The sequence below is a fragment of the Pleurodeles waltl genome, chromosome 6, assembly GCF_031143425.1.
Source record: "Pleurodeles waltl isolate 20211129_DDA chromosome 6, aPleWal1.hap1.20221129, whole genome shotgun sequence".
In the NCBI taxonomy this organism is placed as follows: Eukaryota; Metazoa; Chordata; class Amphibia; order Caudata; family Salamandridae; genus Pleurodeles; species Pleurodeles waltl.
The window spans coordinates 1,431,931,224-1,431,948,287 of NC_090445.1; positions in this window are offsets into that span (position 1 = coordinate 1,431,931,224).

Sequence of the window (17,064 nt, forward strand, 5' to 3'; positions counted from 1 at the left end):
CCCGTCGATTTCCACAGCGCGGGTGCGCACAAAGGACAGGCGCGCAGCTCTGGGAGAAATACATTCCTTGAAGTGCACAGCTCTAGAAGCTAGGCTATTAAACCTAAAGAAGCCCCGGAGATTGGGTATACGTGCTGGAGTCAGGCAAGTCTTCAAAGTGCACAGCTCAAGTTGCACAGATCTTGGAGTAGTAGAACCGTGGCAGCGCACGCTCCGTTTTGGACGTGCACAGCATTGGATGCTCGGGTTATATTGCACGGATCCTGGAGGTGCGCTGTGCGCATCTTCGAGCTGTGAAACTCTAGGGACGCAAAGCCCTGGCTCATCTCCGTTGTGTACAGCTCAGGTCGGGGAATGCGCAGTTCAGGTTGAGCTATCGTGTGGTGCACAATCCGCCGGTACACACAGATCTTAGAGAAGCAGTAACTAGTGGTGCTCATAACCCGGAGGCGCCCAGTTCAACTTGAGCTGATCTTGGAAGTGCAGAGTTTGCGGGCAATTTTGGAGTGAACTGTTGGGGGGGGGGGTTGATTGTATTCGACCCTGGAGTTGCACAATTCTAAGTATGCACTATTCAGGTCGAGGGGCATGAGTTGGAGAGGCTTGGAGATCTAGGGGTGCACTGTTTGGCATTGCTCAGATTGGAGATGCGCACACCTCTTATGATGCACAGTTGGGGACTGCACATATCTTGGAGGTACGCAATCTCGGAGTGTACACACCTTCCAATAGCCCACGTTTTAAGAGGCAGATCCCAGGCTGACACACATTGGAGACGCACGGCTCTAGGGGTGGACAGACCTTGTAGGTGCGCGGCAGTGGGAGCGCACTGATCTGACAGCATCTCACAGCCCTTGAGGCTGAGGTTGCTATGAGTGGTGTGTGTAAGAGGTGCATCTGGAGGACCCTTCTTACTCGGATCCTCAGGTTTCTCCTAGTCACGCTGGAAAGAGCGCTTCTTACCCCTTCTCAGACCGAGGAAATTCGCGAACCCTATCCTGCTTCGCAAAAGTGACTGGTCGAGGTCGGCTCCGGGAGGGAGGGGAGAAGGGACTCCGGATCCCTGCGCATTCCCTCGGTGCTTCGCCACAAACCTGATATGGGCTTTCTGTTTTTTTCCCCTCCAAAACTGCAGTTCTCCTCCACAGGTGAAAGGCGGGACCCCTCACCCCGTGCGGAAAAGAGAGGGTTTAGTAATCTTCCTTTGTGGAACGTAAATGTTACGTCGCATCTTCTGCTGCTTCCTTTATAAGGGCGTTGTTGTCCTTAAATGTATTTTCTCGCTGCAAATGTCGCGGTATGCGAGACGCTCAGCTCAATCTGAGCTCTCCTCTGCCCTTGGGTGACCCCGGCTGTGCACAGGGGTCTCCAGCTGAGCTGAGAAGGGCAAAGGGGTCAAGTTCATCATCCAAGATGGGGGCTGTGGCTGTTCACCTTCCAGCTTGATCAATATAATTGGGGGGAGGGGGGGGGAGGGTCAGATTTTCCAACAATCACACTGGCAAACGGTGTTTAAATATATTATACAACAAGCAGTAAGAGAGGCAGAGGAAAAAGAGACGAATGCGAATTGGTAGGAGAACTGAGAGAAAGCACAATATTGGGTATAACTAAACAATATTTTTGAGGATTTTTAAAGCAGAGTGTGTGTGTGTAAAAATGCCTGCTGACCGACTGACAGCTCACAATACCCGCCTGAATACACCTGTACCCAATTATTTATCAGAAAATAGATTCCTTTGGTGTATGGGGGGGCTGATACCCTGAACAACCCCCTGAAGCTAGGCCCCTGGGGAGCTGTGGAACCCCTGGAATTTGAGGTGAAGACGCTGGAAGATAGGTTTACCAACTCCCATAGCTTAGAGTCAGGGTCACAGTTTCAAAATACGGTTGACTCCATTCAGTGGTGTAACATTAATGGCTACAAATTGTAATCTCATTGCTACAAAGACCCCAAATTACATCTCCCTCGTGTGATACCATATATTTTAAAGCTAAACTGAAAGTGCGCCTCGTGATCTTCCAGCCTCCACATACCTCCATCTAAATGTGCAGAACGCAAAAACACTAAGGCCCATATATTTATACTTTTGTAGCGCCGCATTGTATTTTGTAAGTTTGGGCCGCTTTTGCGTTAAAAAGCGGTGCAAATGCGGCGCTAAAAAAGTGTAAATATGGGCCTAAGTGTTATCTATTTTGTCGGTAGAACAAGTCGCATAAGTAATGTGTGTATTTTTCACAGGGATGGTAATGTTTGTTCGGTGACCTTCACCCCCAAGCACGTCTTATAATCACGTGGTAAATGTGTACAATTATGCTTGCGCCACATATAACGTATGGCTTCCCTACTTTATACTTTTTAAGTGTTACTTACAGCACTATTATTGCCACCTTACAGCTATTCCTAGCGCTCAAAGAGGTGCGTGATGGCAAAGACCACTCTTCTGCGCTCGATTGGACGCTGCTTAAGTCCAATGTCTTGAAGGTTTGAAGAGTCCTATTTGAGTGACGCAGGTAGCCTGTTTCTAGCCCAGCCAGACCCCCAGGTCCGTCGGGAATGTGGTGCGCGATTCAGCGAATGAACGATCACCGCGCTATAGCTGTTTGAATTACACATGTGAGGTGGCCCACCGTGGCATTTATTAAATTATCCAGCATAATATTTCCCTATGGAATACCGCATGAAATTATCCACAGAATCGGTCTAAAGTATATGTAGTATATAGCTGATTGTGCGCGTGTCTGGTGCATGGGTGTTTGCGTCCGTGTTTGGAGTGTGCCTGCGCGAATACACGTACTACGCCAAAGAAAAACTGCCCTCAAACGTGCTTTTAAAAAAAATCTGTAAGTACATTGTGTGTTAAGATGTTCCTTTTTTTCACTTGACAAAAAAAACATCTAGAATTAAGACCTCCACACAGTCCTTTAGGTGTCCCCTTTTCAGAAGCAGACGGGGTGCCTGTATTCCCTATCATTTAATTAAAAAAACGGGGTTGTACGCTTCGTTTAGCGCTTGTCCTCTCCGTCAGGTTAAAAAAACATCCCGTTATAAAAGCGGAAGCACCTGGGTAACAATTACAGTTTGCGATCGGTTCAAATATCCCCCAATTGGGGGGGTGGGGGGGAGGGGTCGTGTCTTTTCTTCCGCTAAACTACGCGTGCACATTCTTTCTGTCCGCGATCATTGTGTCATATTTTGTTAGAATCCCCGCATTTTACGAATTTGAAAGCATTGTTCACGAGCCTCCTGAAAACGAATATGTAATGTATTTAACAGCTTGAACGTCGCAGTCCGGTTATTCTGCAAACTGTAATTGTAATTCGTATTTATATAACGCTTACCTACACCTGAAGAGGAGTTGAAGCGTTTTGGAATCAGGAACCCAAGGTAGATTAGAGGTGGATTAGTGGAGGAAAAATATAAATTGTTATTGGAAGTGGTAGACCTGTACTCCTGTTAGTTGGATGAATAGGGTAAGGGAGGGATAAAGAAGGGAAGAGTTTGGAAATTGTTATTTGGAAGTCCATATAAGTGTAAAGTTATGGCGGTAGCCACTAGGTAGTTACAGTTAGGACCATGTTTCCATAGAGAAAGCATTTTTTGGCTTGTCTGTATCTTTGGCACAGTTTGTTGAAATCTTCAAGACATTTTCCCCCAAAAAGTGTCCCAGTGATTCTTGTTGCACAAAGAAAGTTTTGGGGTAATTCGTCAAGCGGGGGCCAGGAAAATGGGGGATGGGGGTTAAAAACCTTGTGTTTCCCATGTTAATTCTCATAGGATCTTTGAACACGACTACAGCCCGAACCACTAAACAGAATTACACCAGATTTGACAGAAAGCTACCTTTTGCTAAGCAGATTGTGCTTTGTCTTATTTGGTGTAAATCTGTTCATTCGTTTTTGAGAAATTAAAAGGAAAAAAAAATTGTATATCTTGGCCATGGTGACTTCACAATTATTTCACGAATAAAATGTGAAAGTTCACAAATTTTCGTGAATGTGTGTGCGAAAAGAAGCACTCCAGTTTGCTGACTGCAATCCGACTAAAAAGTTGCGGTCTCATTTTTTTTCACGGGGCACGGTCCTCTGGGGCAAAAATCCTCATTGAAAGTGGCATAAGGGGTCAGGGTGAAGGTACTCTGACCCCAAGGGTGTGATATAGGTGTGTTTTAGGGACAAATTATGGGTTTAAAATAGTTATGCATCACCATGCACGGTATTCATGAAAATTTATGATTTTTCACAAATTTTTGATAATTATTCTAAAAATATTCACAACTGTGAAAAAATGTGAAAAAAAGCTGACTAATTCATACACTAATTAGTTCACTCATACATGTACTCGGAGACTCATGCCCATACTCACACACACACTCAGACACTCATGCACCCACTCAGACCCACTCATAGACTCACACACACACTTTTAGACCCACTCAGACACTCACACACCCACAGTTACACTGACAGAGGCAGACCCTGTGGCCCAGCTGCGCTGCGCTTGGCCAAACGCCATGCATGACACAGGTTTGGGTGGTTATTAGGGCTTGCCTGCAAGGCCTGGCTGCAAGACATGCCTTTCGACTAACCCCTGCCACGCACGTACGAAGGCCGTGCACCACAGGGTTGGAATATCGCATAGTAATTAAAATTACTTTACGTTAAAAAAGCATAAAAATTCACTGGAAAAACCAAAGGTTACATTGACCTGATAGTTAGGTTCCGAATGTACTCAAATCCATAGAAATTCAGCAGTTATAGTTAGAGTTCTTTCAAGTAACTTGCGCCATAAGGTAACTATATTTCGCACCTTCGTCGTACACAGCTAATTACTTCACATCTTATATCATTGATGAGATTTTGTATGGCTTTTTTGATATTATCTATTATCACTGCAACATTTGCAATAAATGTATTGATAAGAAAACTGTGCGTGGCAAGGACGCGAGTTATAGTTACCTTAGGGCGCAAGTTATAGTACTTGAAATATCTCTAAACTAAATATATATATATACACACACTGAAAAAAACAAAGGTGACAAGGATGTTAAAGTCAGGCAATAGAATTAAAAACGTAGAAATGTACTTAAAAAAACGAAGGTTACAGAGATGATATGGTTAGGCTCACAAGCAAGCACAGGGGGCCACACACATTTAAAAAAATAATTGGGTGGATCTGCCTTTACCCCAGCTGAATTTGTTTTAAAAAAAAATGCTTTTGTGGCAGCCATTACTGCAAAAAATTGATATTGAGACAAGCATTCTCCGCCCCTGTGAATGAATAATGGTGGGGCACTAGTGGCTGGGCGTACCACCAGATATGCCTCCAAGCGATCAACTGGGCATTAGGGGGAACCCGGTGCAGCCCATAATTTAATGGCTGACCCTCTACCTTCCTTATCAGTCTTGGACCTATGAAACAAAATCGTTAGCCACCCTGACCCAATGCAAACATCACCCCACTGCAGACCCGTGGTAAAATCGCTTTTTGATGATCCCACCAACTTGCCCATTCGGAATGCACCATAAAAAAATATAGTGAAAGCTGCCGCAAATAATTTAACTTCAAATAACGAAGTTCAGACCTTATCAAGGCCGGACAAGAGAATACCTAAAACGGGGAGTAAGAGGGGGCGCATGCTGTCCTTCCGAGGGCCCTCCAGGCGGGCCCAGCCAGCCACTGCTCTTTTAATGACAAAAGAGTTTAATTGGGCCTCTCTACCATGTAATCTTGCAAAAAAACGGATAGCAGCTAGGTGAGCCCTCACACAGGAAACTGTTTTGACTAATTCCTTAAGGTTCCCCAAAAAAAGACAAATGGCCTCTGTATGAAAACTATTCAGACAAATGAAGAGTGCGCAAAAATGCTCTACATTTCTGAAATTACTTCTCATAGGACCCCCTAGTGCGTCTGGCTAAAGATGCTGCTGCTAATTCAATGAGAACAGGACGCCAATCTGAAACAAATATGCTGGAAAGTCTGTCATCTTCACCGCTGCCTGCTGGTGGAACCTCCGAAAATCCTGCATCAATGAGCGAGACAAAGCATCAGCTGCACTGTTATGAATGACTGGAACATGCCTTGCCAGGAATGTAATGTTGAGTTTCAAACACAATGAGACCAAATGTTGTAACAACCTCAAGAAAAACCTACAAGAAGTGCCTTGCCTATTGATAGCCTCAACTACCACCATGTTGTTAGACCAGAAGATTACTGATCTGTCTCCCGTACTGTGACTGCCACCACAATGGAGAACAACTCTAAAAAGGCCACGTTCTCTGTGATGCCTTTGACATGCCAATCAGCCGGCCAATTCTACCTGCACCAGTCGGGGCCCAAGATAGCCCCAAAACCCACACTGCCAGCAGCGTCAGTAAAAAGACCTAAAGTCGCACTGGATACAGGGTGGGTAGGCCATAAGACCACCGCATTAAATTGTTCTAGAAAGGAAGCCCAGATATGTAGACCATCCTTTACTTCAGAGGAAAGCCTTGTGTGGTGATGTTTCTCTTCCAGACCAGACATTGCCTTAGCAATGGACCGTGAGAAAGGGTGAGCCATAGGGATAATTCTCAAAGCAAAGTTGAGCTGGCCCACCAAACCTTGTATCTGTTGCAGGGTGACTTTTCTCTGTGTTAAAACTGTCAATAGATTGTCTAAAGACCCTTATCTTATCCAATGGGAGGTGACACTCGCCTGCTGCTGTATCTATCTCTATACCTAGAGACGTTAAGCAGGTCGCGGGGCCCACGTTTTTTTCAGGGGCAATGGGAACACCAAATTCCTCAAACATAGAAGTCAATGCTCGTAAGTCCCATTGGCACTTCCCTGACTCGGTAGAGCCTAATTCCAGGAAATCGTCAAGGTAATGAATGACATCCTTATTGCCTGTGTGCATAGTGAAAATCCACTGCAACGTGGAGCTGAATTTCTCAAAATAGGTACAGGACGTGCTACACCCACTAGGCTTGCACTTATCATGATAATATGACCCACCAATTGGAAGCCCAGTAAATGATAATCATCAGGGTGCACAGGCAGAAGCCAAAAAGTGGATTCTATGTCTGTTTTAGCCAAGAAGGCCCCCTGGACATTGCTGCGCAATCTCTCCAGAGCTTGCTCAACTGTTGCGTAACAAACCAAACATAGCTGGTGATTGATAGCCTTGTTGACCGAAGAACCGCGTGGGCTGAAAGGTTATGGATCAGCCTGGACTGTCCCGGCTCCTTCTTGGGGACTACTCCCAGGGGGGAGCACACAAACTCGCCCATTGGGGGGGAAGAGAAGGGGCCCGCTATCCTGCCCAGCAACCTCTGTTTCTCAACCTTCTTAGCTACTACCTCTGGATGCCTCCGGACTGACAACAAATTACTGCAATGCGGAATAGGAGCTACCCTGATGGCCGGGATCCTGAAACCTGAAGAAAAACCTTTGAACAATAACTCTGCTGTGTCTTTTTTGGGATATGACTGCAACCATGGAAGGATTCCTGAAATCTCTATGGGTGTGGGCAATACCTCCTCAATTTGAGGGCTTACTTCCTTCTTTACCCTTCTCCTTGGACTTCTTATTACATCTGAACTCTGTGTGGGATGCATGCCTGCTGAAGGAGTTATTATGCTTAAACTTGCAAGATCCCACCAGGCGACACGAAGGGCTCCTGCTGAATGCCCAGCAGGAGCCCTTCTTGTCGTCTGACTGTTGGTGCCGAAAAGGCTGTTTGCCTGTTATCTTGCTATTCACACATTCCAACCAAACCTTTACTTCAGTCTGGTCCCAGCCTATGTCTGGGTCCTCGACTTTAGCCCGTCTGAAGTCCCTATCATACTCCAACCAAACACTTCCCCCATAAAGGAGATGCGCTTTTAATATCTTATTGGAGTAGAATATCATTGATGGTGCCAAATCAGTTTTTTTTCTCCAGCAAAACAGTCATGTAAACATTAAAACCAAACAACCAATTTGTAACATTTTCCTCCACCTTAGGTTTTTTTGTCATTAGATTATGAACCCTTACCCTACTTATCATTCTGGTCCACTTCCCTTCTCTTAGCTCTAATCAGTGAAAAAATATCAACAAAATTCCTCCTTCCAGATCCTGTCTTTTACATTGGCGGGGACATGGGAAGCCAACTTCCCCACCAGGATAATAATGTATGTTACCCTGCGGGTCCCAACAAACATGCACCACCTGTCGAGCTTGTAGTGTGGTCAGTGACCTTACCTGTTGCCGCTTCTGGTGAGGCAGGGGACTTCACACCCGAAGACGGGTGTCACTCTGACTCTTGTTACCCTCGCCCGCCACACCGGTAACACGCAACGCCGCAACGGAATTGATGTGCCGCTTGAGCTCAGCAAGTGCATTCTTCACTGTATCTGCGGGTGCCCAGGGTAGAACCGGGGGGGCTAGAGGGGGGGAAAAGCCATCTATCAAAGACAGTAGCTGGCTTGCTGACATTAACATCCTGTGCGGTTGCATCTTGAGCATGTGCCTGAGGAGTAGCCATTATGGGATGAGGTGTTAAGCTTTGAATTTGGGCTGTAGCTGGAACAACTGGCTGAGCTGCAGGGGGCACCTGTATCTGACCTTGGGCTGGAAGGGGCAATTGAATCGGGGGCATGGAGAGCACAGGCTGAGGAGGAGGAAGCGACTCAGGGGAGGTGCTTACCCTAGGAGTATTTGCAGACAGAGCTGCTAGCGCCTGCCGAATATCCCCCAATATTGTGGTGAGACACAGGGTGTCTGCTGTAGGTGCAACACTGTGCACAGGCTGAGATGCCGCTAAGGAGGGATTTCCTAGGGAGGGATTACCATTGACCTGAGATGATACCCCCCCTAAGTTCTGATGATGGTGACGGAGTGGATGCCACCACGTGGAACAAAGCTTCCGTGGGAACTAAGGTGGTTTGCTGTGCCGAACCCTGGGCCCATCCCACTGGGTTACCTGTGGCCTGTTTTCTAGCTCTGCGTTTAACCGGGGGAAAGGCAGCGCAGGGGGGCACATGAGAGTGCCTAGGACAGTCCCCAGCCACTCCTGCCTCCTCCCTGTCTGATTCTGAATCCACACTCTCTGACCCGCATCCCCTAATTTTGCAAGAACTAGTCTCAATAATTGTGACAATTCCAGATCCTTACCCTTTCTCTTCCCCACTCTACCTCTACCTGAAGCCATGACCAGGCCAAGATGCAATGTCAAAAGAACTAACCATCTCCTCCCAGTGAGAGTGCGCTTTAGACCAACCAGGTCAAACAGTCAACCTTAAAAGTCTAAGTGACCAGAACCCACAAAGACTGACTTAAGAGGCAGGAGCCTCGGCCCTTAAGCTACTAAGCCACACTTCAATTGAAAAAAACACAGGTCCTACCACTATTTACATCAGCATTAACACATTAAAATTCCCACACTTACCCTAATTCCTGGTCCGCATTCCCAGGCCTGGGTTCGGGACCAACGTCGGTTGCGCTCTGAGAATGACCTGCGCCACCCCGTCAGGTCAGGAGTAAACAGGTAATAAATCAAAATTGGGGCTTTACTAATACACGTGGCAATAGGCCTGTGAGGGGCAGAACTGTTCAGAAGGGGCGGGGTGGGATAGCTCAACACAATAAATACAGGAGACCAAGTGAGCTTGACGTCACGGGCGCCGGGGAAAGGCCAACATCCGGCGGGCCCTAGGAACGGCGTTGGGTGCCACAAGAAAGCCCAAGCGTGGACTTCAAGTTGCCCCGCACAGAGGGGCAAAGACGAGGCTCCAGACTAGATTCTGGCAGGAGAGGCCACGAGGTGCAGAAGCACGGAGATGGGTGAAAAAATGCTCCAAAAATAAGGGTCACCCTTTCAGGCCACCTGTGTCGCATCCACATGAAAGGTCATGGCCTGCTTGGGGGGGTACTTAAATAACCCCTGGGGATGTGGCGCCCGCTGGGAGTGGTGCGCCTACCGCACGACCCCCTGATTTTTAATCTTCCGCTGTCCCGCCTCGCCAGGCGACAGGGCAGAAGTACCTAGGCCATCAATGGAAGACCAGCGTACAGGGCCCTGGATCCTAAGTGCCACGCTTCCCCAATTGGGGCCAGGCTTTGCCAGAAAACCTGTTACCTGAGAGAGAGGTCTCGAAGGAGAGACCACTCCATACACACATACTACTAGGAACACCTGTCATCTGAGAGTAAGGTTTCTAAGGAGATCCCAGGTCATCCACATCCATACTACACCTGTCATCTGATGGAGAGGTCTGAAAGAAGAGGCCTGTTTAGGAAAGTACCCTCGTTTTGGCATGTTACCCCCAATATCTGCCTGACGTCAGTGTGTTTTGACTGTGTCACTGGGATCCTGCTAGCCAGGACTCCAGTGCTTATGGTTGTTGCCCTGCCTGTCAGTATGTTTCACTGTTTTTGTCAGTATGCTTGACTGTGTCACTTGAGTCCTGCTAACCACGACCCCAGTGCTTATGCTCTCTCTCCTCTCAAATTTGCCTCTACATACTGGTAACACAGTATTTCACCCCAAATTGGCATACTGGTCACCGCTGATAAGTCTCTAGTACATGTTACTTAGGCACCCAAGGCATTGGGGCTCCAGGGGATCCCTATGGGCTGCAGCATTACTTTTGCCACCCATAGGGATCCCATGCAAAGGCTTCTACAGGACTGCCATTGCAGCCTGTGTGAAATGGTGCATGCACCATTTCACAGCCATTTACACTGCACCAGGTCACTTATAAGTCACCTATATGTCAAGCGTTCGCTAGCAGAGGTGCCTCCATGTCATCCAGTGCCTTTTCCCCGTACTTTGGGAATGCGGGGACGCCATTTTACACGTGCACTGGACATAGGTCAATACCTATGTCCAGCTTCACAATGGTAATCCCGAATATGGCCCTGTAAAGTGTCTAACAACTGGGAATTGTACCCCAATACTGATTCTAGTATGGGTAGTACAATCCCATGCACCCCTGGGGCTCCACAGTGGACCCCCAGTACTGCCATACCAGCCTTCTGAGGTTTTACAGGCAGCCCCAGCTGCTGCCACCTCATAGACAAGTTTCTGCCCTCCTGTTGCTTGAGCAGCTCAAGCCCAGGAAGGCAGAACAAAGAATTTTGTTTGGGAGAGGGGTGTACGCCCTCTCCCTTTCGAAATAGATGTTACAGGCATGAGAGGGGTAGCCTCCCAGAACCTCTGTAAATGCTTTGAAGGGCACAGATGGTTCTCTCCTTGCATAATCCAATCTACACCAGTTCAGGGACCCCCAGTGCCAGCTCTGGAGTGAAACCGGACAAGGGAAAGGGGAGTGACCACTCCCCTGTCCATCACCACCCCAGGGGTGGTACCCAGAGCTCCTCCAGAGTGTCCCCGGGTTTTGCAATCTTGGATACCTCGGTGGTTGGCCACTCTGGAAGCATGTGAGTGCCCAGTGTCAGCAGGTGACGTCAGAGCCCTCCCCTGATAGGTGCTTATCTGGTTAGGTGACCAATCCCCCTTTCAGGGCTATTTAGGGTCTCTCCTCTGAGTGTTTCTTCAGATTCGGATTGCAAGACTCCAGCAGGAATCCTCTCCATACTTTACTTCATCTTCTACCGACGGAAGCACAGCTGAACCCTCCAGGAACTCTACAAACTGCAACAAAGAATCAAAGACGACTTCTGCAACATTGTATCTTCAGCCCCTGCCAGCAACTGCAATTGTTTCCAGGTCGTGCATCCTCCAAGGACTGCCTGTTTTGAGCCTGCATCAGAAGAACCAAAGGAATCGCCCGTGGAGTGACTGAGTCACTTCCCTGATTCAGGAGGCACCTCTCTGCAGTGACAACCGTTGGCGTGGGTCCCCTCTCCAGACAACAAGCATGGATCCAGCAACACAGGTGGTGGACTAAAGTGACCCTGAAAGTCCCAAAGTCCAGCTGTCCAACTTTGGTCGAGGCAAGGGCTTTAATTAAAACAGTATCCCTGTGCACCTCGTGACTTCCAGTTGTCAAGGCTTGTGTGTGACCTTCCAAGAAGTTGTTCATGCACAGCACAGCTTAGGCCCCCAGCACTCCATCCTGCGATGCACAGCTTCCTGAGTGGTTCTCCGGCGGCTTGGGATCCCTGTGTGTCATGCTGCATGTGCCTCTATTTGCACCTCTTTTGTCCCCATGCTGTGGGACTCCTGTGTGCGCTGCCTGGTCTTCTGAGGGCTCTCTGAGTTGCTGAGAGCCTACTCTGTCTCCCCCTTCTGGGTAGAGGCCACCAGGCCCCTCCTGGTCCCGGGCAGCGCCATTTTTTGCTAGCTGTGAGTTTTGTGTGTGCCAAGGCTTGTTTGTGGAATCCAGTGATGCAAACCAGACTGCAATCATCCATCTGACGTGGGACATGTTCTGCACCAACCAGGAACCTGCATCTGTCTACTTCGGTGCATAATTGACTTTGTCTTCTCACCAGTGGTTCTTTTGCACCTTCATCTGGGTTAGCAGGGGCTCCTGTTCCCCCTGGACTCTTTAGTGCTTCTTGGACTTGGTCCCCTTCTTCTGCAGCTCTTCAGGTCCAGGAATGCATCGCTGGTGTCTTGCAGTCTCTTCTGGTTCTTGCATATTCTTCCATCACAACTTCTTGTGTGTTTCAGGAAACTTACTGTGATTTACTCTTGTTTTCCTGGGCTCTGGGGTGGTTTCTATTACTTACCTTCGGTGTTTTCTTACACTACCAATGCCCCTCTACACACTACACTTACCTAGGTGGGAAACCGACATTCACATTCCACTATTTTAGTATATGATTTGTGTTCTCCCTAGGTCTATTGCGACCTATTCTAATTTTCCCTAATTGCACTATTTTCTGACTGTTTACTTACCTGTTTTTGGCTACTGGTGCATATATTGTGTATATTATTTACCTCCTAAGGGAGTATGGTCTCTAAGGTATCTTTGGCATTTGTGTCACCAAAATAAAGTACCTTTATTTTTGTAACAGTGAGTTTTTTCTTTCATGTGAGTATTGTGTGACTACAGTGGTATTGCAAGAGCTTTGCATGTTTCCTAGTTCAGCCTTGGCTGCTCAGCTAGAGCTACCCTTAGACAGCCTGGCTTCTAGACACATTTCACTAATAAGGGATAACTGGACCTGGTATAAGGTGTCACTCTCACTTCCTACTACACCCATCTGTTATCTAAGAGAGGGGTCTCAAAGGAAAGGCCAGCCAATTCACACACCCATCTACATACACCTGTCATCTGACAGAGAGTTTTGAAAGGAGAGTCCTGTCAATACCCAGACCTTACTATGATAACCCGTTATCTGAAAGAGAGGTCTCAAAGGAAAGGCCAATCCATGCACACATACTATTACATACACCTGTCATCCGAGAGTGAGGTTTCAAAGGAGAGGCCAGTCCATCCACATCCCACCACAAATAGCCGTCAGCTGACAGAGAGATCTGGAAGAAGAAGTCAGTTACTACCCACACCCTACTATGAAAACATGTTATCTGAGAGGTTCCAGTCGTTAACCACACCCTACAGCAAAAACCCGTTATCTGAGAGTCGCCTAAAAGGAAAGGTCATTCCAAGCACACACCCGACTACATACACCTGTCATCTAAGAGTGAGGTATTGAAGAAGAGGCCAGTCCATCCACACACTCGACAATGCACAACAATCATCTGAGAGAGATGTCTCAAAGAAGAGGCCTGTCACTCCCTACTCATTATTACACACCTGTTATCTGGGAGTGAAGGCTGAGAGTCTGAGAGGCCAGTTCCTCTGCATTCATTACTAGTCACGCCCGTCATCTGAGATAGATGTCTGAAAGGAGAGGCCATTCCCTTCCCTCACCCTGCTACATATGGCTGTTATCTGAGACAGAGGTCTGTGAGAAGAGGCTGGCCCATCCCACCTAGTACTATACACCCATCATCTGAGAGAGAGGTCTGAAAGGAGAGCCCAGTCCATGCATACATCATGCTATGGACACCTGTCATCTGAGAGTGAGGTTTCGAAGAAGAGGCCAGTCGATACCCACACCCATCATCCGAGGGAGAGGTCTCAAAGGAGAGGCCAGCCCATCCACACATCCTTCTATGTACACCCACCACTAGAGTGAGGGTCTGAAAGGAGAGCCCAGTCCATCTGAACTTCATCCAAGAGAAAGGTCTCAAAGGAGAGGACTGTCCCTCCTCACTCGTAACTAGGCACATCCATCATCTGAGATAGAGGTCTGAAAGGAGAGTCCATTCCATCCACACACAGTACAATGCATGCCTGTCATTTGAGACAGAGGTCTGAAAGGAGAAGCCAATCCATTCACACACTGTCCTACGGACACCAATCATCTGCCCGAGAGATCTGAAATGAGAGACCAGTCCCTCCCCATTCAGTACTATGAACACCCATCATCTGAGAGAGAGGTGTGAAAGGAGAGGGCTGTCTCTCCCCACATCCTACTATGCATACTCATCAGTTCACGCACACATCATACTATGGATACCTGCCATCTGAGAGTGAAGTTTCAAAGAAGAGGCCAGCCCATCCACACACCATACTGCGCACACCCATCATCAGAAAGACACATCTAAAAGGAGAGCCCAGTCCTTCCACTCACCCTACTAGGGACACCTGTCATCTGATACAGAGGTCTGACAGGAGGGGTCTGTAACTACCCACACCCTACTACAAAAGTCGGGTCGACCGTTGTCCTCAGATCTTCTAAGTGCCTGTTCAGGTGCTTCTGCGGGTGCTGCCTGTTTCTGCGTGGGCTCTATGTGTTGCTGAGCACCCCCTCTGTCTTCTCCTCCAAGGGGCGACCTCCTGGTCCTTCCTGGGCCCTGGCAGCACCCAAAATCCTCAACTGTGACTCTTGCAGCTTGCAAGGCTTTATTTGCGGTCTTTCTGCGTGGAAACAACTCTGCATCCTCCAGCATGCCGTGGGACATCTTCTGACCTAAGGAGAAGTTCCTGGCACCTTCCGTTATTGCAGAATCTTCGGCTTCTTCCTCCCGGAGGCAGCCCTTTTGCACCTTCATCCGGGGTTTAGTGGGCTCCTCCTCCCCCCCCCCCGGACGCTTGCGTGACTCTTGGACTTGGTCCCCTTCCTTTACAGGTCCTCTCAAGACTGGACTGACTTTGTGGACTGTTCAGTGAAGGCCTTGGAGGGTTGGTTTCATGGCAGTAAGGTGACTGACTATGAAAGCCTGTATAATCTGATCCTGAGAGCATATTCTTAACAATTAAGGGGCATATTTATACTCCGTTTGCGCCGAAATTGCGTCGTTTTTTTTGACGCAATTTCGACGCAAAACGAACTCCATATTTATACTTTGGCGTTAGACGCGTCTAGCGCCAAAGTCCATGGAGTTAGCGTCATTTTTTAGCGTGGACACCTACTTTGCGTTAATTATATGCAAGGTAGGCGTTCCCGTCTAAAAAATCGACTCCGAGGCATGTGCGTGGGATTTATACTCCCGGTCAAAAATCACGCCCGGGAGTGGGCGGGTCAAAAAAAATGATGTACGGACGCTTTTGCGCCGTTTTTTAGCGCCTGCAAAAGGCAGGCGTTAAGGGACCTGTGGACTCTGAAGGAGCCCACAGGTGCCCCCCCATGCCCCAGGGACGCCCCCTGTCACCCATGCCCACCCCAGGAGGACACCCAAGGCTGGAGGGACCCATCCCAGGGACATTAAGGTAAGTTCTGGTAAGTGTTTTTTAAATATTTTTTTTGTGGCATAGGGGGGCCGGATTTGTGCCCCCCTACATGCCACTATGCCCAATGACCATGCCCAGGGGACAGAAGTCCCCTGGGCATGGCCATTGGGCAAGGGGGCATGACTCCTGTCTTTGCTAAGACAGGAGTCAATTCTATGGGGGTTGGGAGTGAAAAAAAATGGCGCAAATCGGGTTGAGGCAAAAAAATTGCCTCAACCTGACTTGCCCCATTTCTTGATGCCCAAGCTCCATATCCCCCTACGCCGGCGCTGCCTGGTGTACGTCGTTTTTTTTAACGCACACCAGACGGCGCCGGCGGCTAACGCCGGCTAACGTCATTCAATAAATACGGCGCCCGCATGGCGCTTCAGAATGGCGTTAGCCGGCGCTAATTTTTTTGGCGCAAAACTGCGTTGGCGCAGTTTTGCGTCAAAAAGTATAAATATGGGCCTGTATGTCTGATTTGCTGCACCAGTACTGGGTAGACTCAGAACTGACCTCTCCCCAAGAATTGGGAAAGAAGGCAGACAAATGGGTCAGAACAAGAGTGAACAGAAAAGTTCATGCAGGAGGTGACAAGGATGGCAAAAAGAAAGATGGTGGGAAATCTCAGGATAAGCATGGGGATGAAGGTTAAACTAAAGACCCTTCTTCAAAGCCTAAACACTCTTCAGGGGGTGGGGATAAATCATCTTCTTCCTCTTCTACACAACCCACACACATTAAAAAGCCTTGGTGCTATGTGTGTAAAAAAAAGGGCAAAGTCCAGGGGATAACTCCTGCCCAGGTAAACACCCTGAGCCTGCCACCACTAATACATCAAACTCTGGGGCCCCTAGCAGTAGTGGTAATAGTGGTGGGACTGCTGAAAACAGTCAAAGTAAGGGTGTAGTTGGCTTCACTTATGGGTCCATCATAGAAACTGGGGTAGTCAGTCTCAAGACAGTTTATATCATACCTGGTGGCATTGGCCTTGCCACACTGGCTGCTTGTCCCCTTACAATGGATAAGTACAGGCAGACAGTTTCAATAAATGGTGTTGAGGCTCAGGCCTACAGGGACACAGGTGCCAGTATCACTTTGGTGACTGAAAACCTAGTGTCTCCTGCACAACACATCATTGTACAACAATACAAGATTATTGATGTCCATAACTCTACTAAGTTCCTGCCCTCAGCTATAATTCAGTTTAGTTGGGGTGGAGTTATTTTCCCTAAGCAGGTGGTAGTATCACCTAGCTTACCTGTAGACTGTCTCTTACGTAATGAACTAGAGGCCTCAGGCTGGGCTGAGGTAGAGTTTAATACCCATGCTGGGTATCCCTGAGGAATTGCTTCCTCTCATTTCTGTGGAAATGAAAAAGCAAAGGAGAGAAAAAGGCCTGAAAA